This window comes from Sinocyclocheilus rhinocerous, unplaced genomic scaffold (genome assembly GCF_001515625.1).
Source record: "Sinocyclocheilus rhinocerous isolate Xijiao unplaced genomic scaffold, SAMN03320098_v1.1 scaffold721, whole genome shotgun sequence".
Lineage (NCBI taxonomy): Eukaryota > Metazoa > Chordata > Actinopteri > Cypriniformes > Cyprinidae > Sinocyclocheilus > Sinocyclocheilus rhinocerous.
The window spans coordinates 794,489-808,319 of NW_015656165.1; the positions used below are offsets into that span (position 1 = coordinate 794,489).

The following is a 13,831-nucleotide window of genomic DNA, read 5'->3' on the forward strand; positions in this document are numbered from 1 at the left end:
GGTGGTGTGGCCAAACTCAATCCTCTCCTCGGTGAAGACACATGAAAACACACTTGGAATTAGCAAAAAAAAGCACCTAAAGGACCCTCAGACTCTAAGAAACAAGATTCTCTGGTCTGATTAACCTAAACTCTAAGCATCATGTTTGAAAAAAAAACAGGCACTGCTCATCACCTGCAGAGTACCATCCCAAAAGTAAAGTGTGCTGGTAGCAGCCTCATGCTGTGGAGCTGTTCTGGCTCATCAGAGTAGAAGGAAAGCTCAATGCACCAAAATATTGAGATAGCCTTAATGGAAACCCAGTCCAGAGCATTCAGAACCTCAGATAAGGCAGAAGGCTCACCTTCCAACAGGACAATGACCCTAAGCACACAGCAAGAGTGGCTTATAGACAACTCTGTGAATGTCCTTGAGTGGCCCAGCCACAGCCTGAGCTTGAACCCAATGAATTATTTCTGGAGAAACCTGAAAATGTGAGTCTGTCCCCATCCAACCTAACAGAGCTTGAGAGGTGAAGAGGTGAGGAGAAGAATAGCAGATAATTGCCAAACGCTGATGAGCAAAGCTTGTCGCGTCAAACAAAAAAGACTTGTGACTGTAAAGGTGCTTCAGCTAAATATTTAGTTATGCAATGTACTTATTTCAGTTTTTTTATTTTTAATAAATTTACAAAGTTGTGACAATTCTGTTTTAGCTTTTTTTTCAATATGGTGTATGGAGTGTAGATTGGTGTGGAAAAAAAAGTAATTTAAAGCAGTTTAACATAAGGCAGCAACATAACAAAACGTGAAAAAATGATTCTATTCCTAAATTACAATGATTCGTCTGTTTCATTCCTCATCCTTTGACGTGTGAGATCAATGTTGTGATCATCATTTGTCCGTGCAGAGTACGATCACACCAGTGTGATTTGAGCATTTAAATCTGCATTCGCGCTGCCACTGACCTAAAGAGAGCAGCTGTCATCTGTCATGAATGAAACAGCTTCACAGTATCTTCAACCACACAGTAGACTTGTGCCAGTATTCGGTAATGCGATATATCACGGTAATGAATATGCACGGTATTGTTATCGTGGGCATAAAGGTGCTTCAGCTAAATATTTAGTTATGCAATGTACTTATTTCAGTTTTTTTATTTTTAATAAATTTACAAAGTTGTGACAATTCTGTTTTAGCTTTTTTTTCAATATGGTGTATGGAGTGTAGATTGGTGTGGAAAAAAAAGTAATTTAAAGCAGTTTAACATAAGGCAGCAACATAACAAAACGTGAAAAAAGTGAATGGATGAATACTTTCGCAAGGCACTGTATAAACATTGATCAGTGCACATACATAGAGCACATCAAATATGGTAAATAAGCTTAACTGTACTTGAACCTTATTGGAATCCCAGCACATCAAGAAAGCATGGTGGAGATTCTGTGTCCAGAAACACATTTGTTCTGAATTTGAAAAAAATCTTATGGATTTGGAATGACATGAGGGTGAGTAATTGATGTCAGATTTTTCATTTTTGGGTGAACTATTCCTTTAAAACTGTTTAGTAGTTTTTTCACAATTTCTGCACATTGCAATGAGAACATGTTCTCCCATTGTAAGCCCTCCTCCCGAAACTGGCACCTGTCGAAGTTGGCTGACCCTGAATCTGTGTGTGGGCCACAGCGGCCACAAAGAGCCACTGAGAGCCAAACAGTGAGGCTGACCTGGAAACAGGCTGCAAGTTTCCTGTCTGGCACATGGGAGTGTAATTTGGAGCAGCCGCATAATAAAACAGCCATAGTGGCCATAAGATTAACAGGAGGGTGACTACTAGTGGTTTGGAATCTACCAAGGATGTGTGTATGTGTGTGTGAGAGACTGCACTGCACACTTACCTTCAACAGAACCCATGTAAGGGACATAAACTTGCTTGTGTACAAAAAAAAAAAAGCCTATGACAAACCCAAACCTTGACTCATAACACGTGTGAGTCATTGTGAACTTGACTAGCTTGCCAGTGCTGATCCTGCTGAACAATTGTAATGAATGGTAGCTACAGAGAGAACTCTTACTAAGCACTTTAAAGGAAAAGATTGAAATCCATATAACTGTTCATCAAAACACATTTTAATAACACATTTTAACTGAGGGATAAAATCTTACAAAAAAGGTATCATAATTGCATCTTAAAGGAATAGTTAACCCCAAAATGAAAAATGATGTTGATTACTCAAACTCATGTCATTTCAAACCCCATAAGATTTTCATTCATCTTCAGCAAACAAATTAAGATCATTTTTATGTTTTCTCATAATTTTTTTCCATCCATTAAAATCCATGCAACCACTATTATCATGCTTCAAAAGTACAAAAATACACTGTTAAAGTACATGAATCAGCAGTTGAGACATGATTATGATCAAAAGAACAGAGCTCATTGGTTCAACCTTGTGCACCAAAGATAACCGGAAATGGGTTTGGAATAGCATTGGGGTGAGTAAATGATGACAAAAATGTTCATTTTTGGGTGAACTACAAATCACAGAATTTTTTAACAGCAAAGCAGGATTTCTGGGCCAACAGCTGACATATTGAGCGTTACGAATTCTCCCATTCATAAACATTCCTTTTGTAATATATACCTTTATTATTTGTTTAACACCATGTCAGCAGCAGTACTTAACTTAAATACAGTATCTTAAATGGAAAGTACAAAGTTAATAAAATACAATCAACAACAACAAAAACTACATAAGACATTTAATAAGGTTAATACAAAATACTTAATGTTTTTTTTTTTTTTAATATGTCAGTTAAATCTCCAAGAAAAATATTGTCCAGTTTATTTACAATACTATGCAGTCCAGTAAAAGTTTTTTTTTTTTTTTTGTATTTAATCCTGTTTAATGTACTTTGTAAGGCTCTCACTAACCGTTTGTTTTTACATCCTTTGAGGGAGTTAAAGCCTTTATAACAAGGTCAGACCCTCCCAAAAATTCACACCCTGTCATCCATACTCAAATCTGAACCTCTCGGATAGAGCCTGTTTTCTAAACACATGCTATGTTTAGTCCTACCCCAAACATCAATAGCAAATCAATGGAAACCACAAATGGCAATATACTTAGGTTTGGACTATAGGTGTAATTAGCTTAAGTCTAGACTAAATCTAGTCTTTATCTGTTACACACTCAGGTTTCTTACAGTCAGTCCCACATAGTATCACTAAGACTAAGGAAAAAATAGACTGTCCTAGAAACTTCCATCTGAAGATGTGTGAAGATATTAATATTGAAGTTATAAAAACTGCATGTTCTTATTTTGCTGAAATAAACATTTGCAAAACAAGCTTACATTTATAGCTAACAAATAAAAATCAACTGTTAAAGTTACTGAGTGTTTCACTGTATTAAATAACTTCTTCTAAATGTAAAGTCATATGCCATTTGTGCCAGGGCACTAAAAACAGCACAAAATGTCTCATTTGCAAACATCAAGTACCAGTAAATCATCACCCTGTACAACCAGATAATGCTACTATAACTGCATATATTCATTATAAAGATTTAGTTTCTTTTAATCGAAATTTTCCAACATACAAATTCACTGCTTTCAGATGGCAACTGTATTTCCAAAAGGATATGATGCATTGCAAACATACTGGAATTTGCAGTGGAGGAATAAGCAACAATATTGCAAACATAAACAATAAAGCAACAAATAAATAGCTCCATGAGGGCTGACATTTCACACAGTGGTGACCGGATATATCTCGATCCTCTCATTCACTCACTCTCAGAGCAGAGTCATGACCTTACAGCTGATTTCAGGTCAGTTTAATCCTTCTTAAACATCAATAGCAAATCAATGGAAACCACAAATGGCAATATACTTAGGTTTGGACAATAGGTGTAATTAGCTTAAGTCTAGACTAAATCTAGTCTTTATCTGGGGAAAACTATTTTATCTGAGGAAAACCAAGAAACCAACAAGATTAGAGGCCTGGCGACACTTCTACCTCCATTACAGGGACACACAAGCCTAGCCAGAAAAGTCAGCAAACAATAAAAGGACCTTCAACTATCAGCGCACACATGTTCTGCGAGCTCAAACATTCTGAATGACCGTGGAGTGTTTATGCACACGGCTGCAAGATCACGCTTCACCCCCTTCTCATGCTCCACTATATATAACAATATTGCAAACATAAACGATAAAGCAACAAATAAATAGCTCCATGAGGGCTGACATTTCACACAGTGGTGACCGGATATATCTCGATCCTCTCATTCACTCACTCTCAGAGCAGAGTCATGACCTTACAGCTGATTTCAGGTCAGTTTAATCCTTCTTCATAAATTAGATCGTCCCGATGCTGAATTTGCTGCATTCTTCTTTCACATTTCTTATGCTCTATTAATGTATTTAATGGTTTAATTAATTTCATTAACTCTTCTCGTTTTAATTCAGTATATTTCTTCTGGTCTTTCCTCTCTTTCACTAATGCAAATGAACTGAATGGGAAAACCCTGTTCTGAGGGAAGGGAAGAACACTCAGTGATATCTTTTCCAGCTGGATGAAGTAGAGCTGTCGTCATGGTGAGATCACTAATGTCACAAGGGGTCAAACATCACTGGGACGCACATGGAACGGAAGAAGAAAGTTTAGAATTTGGGCAATGAGCCACTTCATTTGTTCTTGCCAGACTGGCAAGTTTAGTTGCAAGTTAAATTTTTTTTTTTCTCCAGTCTTGAGAAGCTTATTTTATGGAACAAAATACAAATATAATAAGAATATACAAATATAAGCTTCTGCAAAGTCACAATGAACTCCAAGTTGAAAGTGAATCAGCAGTGAATTAGCTGAAACAAGACAAAGCATCAGTACCTTTGTCAATATTTGGTCCAGAATGACAGTCAGTGTGTGGCTACACCACATTAATGTTTGAATCATCACAAAGATTTAAATTCTAGGAGTGTTTCAATGAGTAAGTGTGATTACATGCACAGTTTTAATGTGGTTTTGCATAGTCAAACTACAGTCTTCATCTCTCTGTCTAAATATACATGACACTGCATCATTGAATATTTGAAGGATTAAATACAATATACCGTTGTTACTTCTGTCTTTTAGTCTAAGTGTACATGGGGATAACTGTAGTCTGATTAACATGTATACATGCTGGACAAAGCAAAGAACAATCGCAGTATGTACTGTAGGTCTGTTATTGTTTGAGTTTGACTCAAAATCTACTTGACTTTAAAATGCATGTAAATGCACTTGTCAAGTCATTTTTATTTGCATGGCACTGTTTACAATATACCTTCTTTCAAAGCAGCTTCACACACCATTGTGCCTTTTCACACACTTTTGTTTCAGCCTCGGTCATTTATTTAAACTGTGTATTTAGGACTGATCTCATGATTTGTAATGTTACACCAAATCTATTAAAGGAATAGTTCACCCAAAAATGAAAATTCTGTCATCATTTACTCATTCTTATGTCGTTCCAAACTTGTATGCCTTTCTTTCTTCTGTGAAACATAAAAGAATATATTTTGAAAAATGTTGGTAACTAAACAGACAGTATTGGTGAGCGTTGACTTACTACATTGTATGGACAAAAAACACAGACATTTCTAAAAAAAAATAAAATAAAAAATGTTCCACAGAAGAAAGTAAGTCATATAGGTTTGGATTTACAGTGCATAGAAAAGAATGCCCCCCCCCCTTAAAATAATCACATTTTGTTGCTTTGCAGCCTGAAATGATGACGGACATAGTTTTTGTTTTATCCAGCTGTATTTTACAACTTATAACATCCAAGTGAAAGATATAACACCAACATGTCAGAAAAAAAAAAATTATAAAATAAAAAACAATCATTGAGTTGGAAAAAGGATCACCCACTCGTGTCAGTATTTTGTTGAACCACCTTTTGCTTTAATTACAGCCTTTAGTCAGTTGGGATATGTCTCTACTAACTTGGTATTATATCTTTCACTTATATGTTATAAGTTGCACAGAGTAAATACAGCTGGATAAAACAAAACTGGGTCCGTCTTCATTTCAGGCTGCAACAAAATGTAATTATTTTAAAGGGGTGTGATTCTTTTCTATACCCACTGTACATGAGAGTGAATAAATGGTGACATAATTTTCATTTTTGGGCTATCCCTTTAATGAGGATGAATCTAATGTGTAGCCTAATCTGTGCTGTACATACATTTCTTCACAATTACACTGTTAAGCCTATTGTTCTCCTGAAGCAATTCATTTTATAAGTGGATAGTAAATGCAGTTTATGTATGGTAAATTAGTTTAAAAATAACAGACACACACAACTCACAGTTTCTTTTAAAACACTATCTCCCCAATGTCCAAAGCCACAGAATTCTAAAATATGCAAAAGAAAATAATATGCTTTTATTTATTAAAATCTGTGCAATCCTGGCTAAATCAGTCTCAAAAGTTTCTTAATCAGTTCTGTTCGGGAGTTAACGCTGGGCAAATTACTTCAGGGAAATCAGAGACAGCGTAGTGTGAAGAGTTTGGCTCTGGAAGGCCTGAAAGCGAAGGACCAAGCACACCTGATGATTGGTGCCAAGCATTTATACCAGCAGGTAATTCGCTGGCCTCCAGGTGCTCCATTGCGGGTCCTTGTAGCTGCTGAAGACCTATCTGGTTTCACTTTCCCTGGTGACTGTTTCACGGAGGGTTACAGTTCTCTTTGAAGGTCTGCCCCCTTTTCTGAGGGGGAGCTTTGGTAAAATAACACCAACTAACATCTTTTGTGTGGCCCCAGCTCTTGAACAAAAAAAGCACTGTTTTCGGGACCAACTTAAAGTCTCCATTTTCGATTTTTTAAAGAGATTAAATCAAATAAAAACCTAAAAACGATAAAATAACAAAACTTTATTTTAAGAAATGTATCCACTAGAGGATGGAGTTGTTGTACTGTATAAAACGGCCCCATGTAAAGCTGGATTATCTCCTGCAAATTTGCCATTAACTGTAAAAGCATGTTAAGTTAAACAGATCACCATACAGATGACTTAGATATGTGTGTCGCTGAGATGCATTAGCGACAGCTGTTTTTCTCATCTAAACTGCTTTGTCCACACTCATGCCTAGAAGACCATGCATTCCCTTCTCTGCTTGGCAGCGCACAAGGAACTGAGAAAAATGGGGAAAACATGGACCAAGTACTTATTTTCTTAAGGTCAGCAATTTACAGACTACATCCCACCTGTCTGCCCATTAGCTATCAAGGATGCAGACAACACGCTCTGACAGTGAACAACAAGAGCAGACTGAAAGCACAGACTTAAAAAGAAAGAGGAAAAAGTGACCTAAGAATTTACTAAGAAACTTCCTATGATTCAGTCTCTCACTACATGGCCTTTTATTTGGCAGAAGCACTTGAAAAGCATTGACACCCCTCAGTTGATCTTGTCAAATTTACTTAAGCTGCAGTCAGTCATTTAGTCCTACAGGGAAATCAACAAATTAGATTTGCTTTACTCACCAATGCAGTTACAGCCTACACTGTTTTTTGAGACAGTTATGTACAAAAAGTCTGGTTCAAATTATTTGTTACATATTTGTGCAGAAATGATCGATGTAAAAATACAGTTTTACATCCTGATTAGACATGTTCTGTAATGAGGTTAAAAGCTCATAAATAATTTAAAACTAAAACTGAGGTGTGTCCATGAACAATAAACACGTTAAAAGTAGGACTGGGCGATTTTCCCGATTTTATCGATTAATTCGAATTTATTGTTTTGCCACTATTTTATTTTTTAGAAATCGAGGAATCGCGATTTTGAATAGAAATATTAGCAAATGTTAGAATTAGACACTTCGATAATATGCCGGTGATAACAGTAAAGAGAAACGAATGATCCAACCACATGTCGGCGCACGTGATTAACCGCTCACGTGTGACGCGATCTGTGAATGACCATAAATTTAGCGCTAGGCGTCATTCACACCGCGCTTTTGTTTTGACAAAGATGCGACGTAGGCAGTGGAATAGGTAAAACATGCAAGAAGATGGGAGTAAACTTATTTTAACTTGAGCGCAGTGTTTTTAGAATGGCGTTTCATGCATGAGACACTGCAAGAGACGCGAGCGCAACAGTCAAACACACCCATGTCTACACAGAAAAAACAATGGAAAAGCAGCGCGATCGAATAAAAAACCTGTAAAGAACTACTACTGTATGTCTGATATTTCATGTTTGCATCATGGTGACAGGCTGAAAGCTGCTGTTGTTTTTACAGAACATTTATAGTTATTAAAAGTCTATTGGTGTTATACCTTCAGTCATTTTGAATTTGAATTACCCTGACTTTTGAAAAATGTTAAAAGCATTTTCCTCGTATTATTTCTGAACACATAATATGTATAAGACAAGTTTGTACAATATGTACTTGTAGTTTATGCATCTTTTCTGCAAAGATATTTAACAAGGGATTTGTTTAACATTTACATCATGTTGACAACTTCATGTGTGCTGCACTTGGAATTGAATTTTCTTTAACTAAAGGATTAATAAAGAAAAAGTAACTTGAATCATGTTGTAGTTACATTTTCAAGTTGACTAGTTAAAAATCTTAAAAAATCGAGAATCGGTCAAACATTATGGAAAAAATCGAGATTTTAATTTTTTGTTAAATCGCCCAGCCCTAGTTAAAAGTAGCACTTGTATCTCCCCAATAAACAACAGGGCTTGATGTCATTTCCCTGTTCTCATGAACCAGGCTTGTAAGGGACAATCCCTGTTTAACATACCCTGTGTGTCAGGAGTAACAAGATTATTCTTCTGAGGATAAACAATTATATTTACTCCCACTTTAACAGGAACATGGGCGCAGCATAGTCACGATTAAATGACCATTCATGGATATGGATGAAGAATTACATTAAAAACGACATTGAAAATACTTGAAAAAGGACATGTGACAAAAACATTTATGACTTGTGTGACTGTATCAGGACAATGAACACAGTCTGGACACGATGGCCTACAGCGCACGCGACATGCAAATAAAAGACGGTTAAACATGCAGAAAATCTTTACATAGCCTGCATTTCCCATATCAATACCTCAATAAACTGCGTTCATTCATTTTTTTAAACCTATATGATTATCGAATGGAGATCCAGAACTACATGCTAGACTACGGGCTCGATAGGGTGGAGACCAGCAAGATGACAACATTGTCTCAAGTAATATTCATTTTAAAGCGCAGGGATGGAAGCATAATTACAATGCGCGAAAATAAAACAACTCCCTACACCAACGTGGGGTGAAGGGGGCATGAAATTTATGGGCGTTATGTACACACCCCGGATCAAGCCGACATGCAGCGTTGAATGAAAACACGTGACGGCCTTTTTATTCTCTGGTAAAGTGTTTTTGGTGAATAAATGTAACATACTGAAATGATCAAATGCTCAAAATGTCACATTGATCACTAAACCATACGTTAGCCACAGTACATATAGGCTACACACACCCAGAACAACCCTGCTTTCTTTAACTCAACTGGCAATGAAGCCAAATGTGGATAATTACACGAGCTTATTACAGTTCTACAAACTAACTCCCACCTGGTCAGCAAAATTAATTGACTGATTATGCGGAGCTTTTGTGCACGTGGGAACTGTCCCATTGTCAAATGACTAAGATGAATTCGCCCCCTTTCTTTAACACGCTCCATGTCTTTTTGTCCAGGCAATTTTCTATAAGAACAAACAATAACAGCAGACAGTATAACTAAGCTAGTTTGTTTAGAATGGGATCTTCCAGGCCTTTCCTAATGTAAACCCACTTTTACAACAGAACGCCGCACAAGTTAAAGCCTATGTATGAGTATCAGACAGAAAGATGAGATAATAGTAGCCACTTACCTACCCAGCGGCGAAGAGCTCTTCAATTCTTTTATGTAATGAAAACAGCCGATAATTATTTATAAGAATGTTAAAGGTAAATATCCCACGTCCCTGGTGCTGAACACTGCGGTATGTATACCAAAAAGGCAAATTATTCATTTGCCCGATATAATTCTACCAGTCTTCTATTGACACATTTCGGGTTCCTCTCCCATTCTCTCTCCCGGAGAACGGAGGTTGCTGCGCGTTCCTCGCGTCCCGTTTCCTGCCCTGCCCAGATTCAGCGCTCGACCAATCAGCCGATCAGAAGGAGGCGCGTGGATCTCCTCCTTTCTCCACACGAGAACAGCAGCAGGCCGCTACTAGTGCAAGGACAACAGGCAGCACATGTGCATCTTGTGTTATGGCACTCAACTATAGGCAGTTAGAATAATAAAGTCCCATCTGTTTTTAGACCCGTTTTGGATTATAGACGCAGTCCCGATTTCTACTGTGAAAGTTTAGTAACTGTGTAAAGTGTTAAATATATTTGAGTTAATTTCAATTAATAATTGTATATATTTTTTTCTTAGTCACATTAGTGTAGAAAAGATTGGTTTCATAAACCGTGCGAACTCCAAAGTGAAAGGTAGTTGTTTGTTTTCGAGAACGAAGCAACACATTTTGAGAAAGTGTAGTTACGTTCTCCCCCCAGCGGACAAAACCATAAATGCAACTGTCGTGCTTTGTTTATTATAAAAGGTGTATTCTTTGGCACTTTAACCGTCTAAAAGCCCGAAATATAAAATAGTTTTTTTTTAAACGGAACAGTTTATCGAACATTTAGGCAAAATCGAATGAATGCATGAATGGATGAATGAATAAAGTTCGCATATGTGATATGTTGAGTATCATAGTGATACATCAGGCCTTTATGGCTCATATAGTTTGATATATTGAGAATATAGAGCTCAGACTCGAGGAAGAAAAAACACCTCAGTTTTATACCGAGGCCCAAACTGAGCAAAAAAATATACAATTTGGTGCAGATGCTGATATTTATATTATGAAATTGTAAATCAATGAGATCTTTATAACAGTATAACAGACTTATAAAAATCAGTTGTCACTCTATATCTCCCAATAATGTCTTAGCAAGATGACATTTAAATGCAAAGTTAAGCTCTCTCGTTTCAAATTAGTATAATACAATGATGATTGAAAGATGAACAAATAAACATTTCTCAAAACCTGATGATAATTTTTAATAGATTTAGTTTTACAGTTAAAATAAAAGGCTTTTACGTGCTAAGAAAGTATGAACTATCAATCAGTTGACAGAAGGCCTGTAGTAGATTGTGTGCAACAGGTTTTTCAGCAATGTTTTGAATCATGTTGATCATTTAGAAATGAATGCATCAAATATGATACTATAGGCTTTATGGTGTTAAAGCAAACACTAAGCTTTTAACAAGTTAATAATAAATTAATAAGAATAAAATGATAATATAACAACAAGTAAAAATGTAAAATAAACAAAAGTAATAATAACAAAAGTAATAACAATTATTTTAAAATTATCATTAAATGGTTTTTCCTAATTAATTATATAAACAAAGTAATATATGAATATAATTAATTAACATTAATTATATTATTTATACAATTTTAAATTAAATATAATTTTTTTATTTGTTTTTTTGTTACTTTATTATTATTTATTTACTTTTTAAATAATTTATTATTATGATTTGGTTAGGGTTTGGAGTAAAACAAGTTTTTTTAGTTGTACACACACTATTTTATGCACACAACATTATGTACACACACCGATCAGGCATAACATTATGACCACTGACAGGTGAAGTGAATAACACTGATTATCACTTCATCACAGCACCTGTTAGTGGGTGGGATATATTAGGCAGCAAGTGAACATTTTGGCTGCGTCCGAAACTGCTTACTCAATGAGTAGGTACTTAATTTCAATAAGCACTTACTTAACGAGCGCTAAAAAAGTAGGTACTCTTTTATTTTTTTATTATTTTATTTTTTTATTAAAGGAACAATAACACACAATATGTTATCAAGAAAACAACATTAAAATAAGAAAATAAAAAGATAGAAGGACAAATTACAACAAACAAAAAACAGTTGCCAGGGGGAGGAAAGTATAAAACTTCAAAACAAAAATAGAAGATATACATACATACATACACTTGTACATATATATAAAATAAAATAAATATATTGTAAAGTTCACAAACTTTCAAAGTTCTTACAGCTTTCTTATTCACAGAGTCTCTGATACTGTCAATTGTAATGAGACGTCAACAGAGTGAGGATCCATCTGCAGCTTTATTGAAATCGTAATCAAACAGGCAAGGTCAGACACCAGCAAACACAACAGAGGAGAGAAGCCAAATCGTAGTCAGAGATGTGCAAAAGGGTCGGGTGGGGCTTAAGTCGAATTTGTCTGGAAGAGCCAGGCGAGGATTAATCTAGGGAGTGGAAGAGAATGACGTGTCCATGCTCGGCTGATTAAGCGCTGATTCCGGAGACGAAAGGTGCATACTCCGCAGCGCGTTAACAAGCTCCTTAGATAGTGTTGTCAGTCGAGCCAGCTGGTGTTGATGAGCAGCGAGTTGATTTGCCTGAGCTGATACTTCCGTAGTCAGTTGAGCCAGAGCTGCTGGCTTACCAATATAAGATTTACTAACATCAAAAGACACTGAATTGGGAGAATGGCCTATATCAATACCTTTAAATAGCATGCGAGTACCTGAAGGGATTGAACCAATAACAATAAAGAATGTTTCTATTATTCCAGATGAAATAGCGTTGCGGAGAAAACTTATGCTTATATATTAATGACCAAGATAGGAGCACTTGTTTGTGGAAGGCAGATAAGTTAGCTGGAATTTTATCTATATTATAATTACACATCAAACAAAACTAAGACCACCAATATTTGAAAAAAACATAATGAGGGATAAAATTCCAGACAGGAGTGGGGTTTTTTAAGTGATCCTTAATCCAATTAATCTTAAAGGTGTGGTTCATAGTGGTGAAATCTAAGAAATGAAGGCCACCGTGCTCATATGTATTCATAATCACAGTCTTTTTAACATAGTGTGTTCGATTTCTCCATAGGAAATCAAATAGCATCTTATCAATATTTTTACTAGTATGGTTATCAAGATACAAAGATAAAGAGGCATATGTCAGTCGGGCTATACCTTCAGCCTTCGTAAGGAGAACTCTTCCCTTTAGGGAGAGATCTCTTTGAAGCCAGAAGTTGAATTTTCTTTTAGTTTTATCAATTATGGGGTTAAAATTGAGAGGACATCTTTTCAGCTGGTCTTTACCAATAATGATTCCTAAGTATGTAACACTATCTTTTACAGGAATGTTACAAATATCTATTAAATCACAGTCTTTAACAGCCATTAGTTCACACTTATGGTTATCAAGATACAAAGATAAGGAGGCATATGTCAGTCGGGCTATACCTTCAGCCTTCATAAGGAGAACTCTTCCCTTTAGGGAGAGATCTCTTTGAAGCCATAAGTTGAATTTTCTTTTAGTTTTATCAATTATGGGGTTAAAATTGAGAGGACATCTTTTCAGCTGGTCTTTACCAATAATGATTCCTAAGTATGTAACACTATCTTTTACAGGAATGTTACAAATATCTATTAAATCACAGTCTTTAACAGCCATAAGTTCACACTTACTAATATTGAGATAGAGACCAGACCAAATCTCGTTAAGTATGAATGAGATCTGGACTTCATCCGCCATGTTGACGTTATCATGTGATCTACGACGTTACAAGCGCAACAACTTAAAAGATACGAGCGGCAGGTTTAATTGATATCTCTGTAAATATTTAGATGTTTATGAAATTTCCTCATTTTGTGGTCTTGTTGAAGAAACAGCTGCCCTTTTATTGTGATTGTAGTA

At 35.9% G+C, this 13,831-nt stretch overlaps 1 protein-coding gene across 3 annotated transcripts in view; it reads right to left on the minus strand.

Annotated features, from left to right (window-relative positions):
- LOC107719733 (ras-associated and pleckstrin homology domains-containing protein 1-like) overlaps nucleotides 1-10,128 on the minus strand; it is a 99,057-nt gene extending 88,929 nt beyond the window's left edge. For all 3 annotated transcript variants that reach the window (XM_016527224.1, XM_016527223.1, XM_016527222.1), the window contains exon 1: nucleotides 9,905-10,128. The gene's annotated coding sequence lies outside the window, so the exon portion shown is untranslated. The remainder of the gene's footprint in view (nucleotides 1-9,904) is intronic.
- Nucleotides 10,129-13,831: the final 3,703 nt, after the last annotated feature.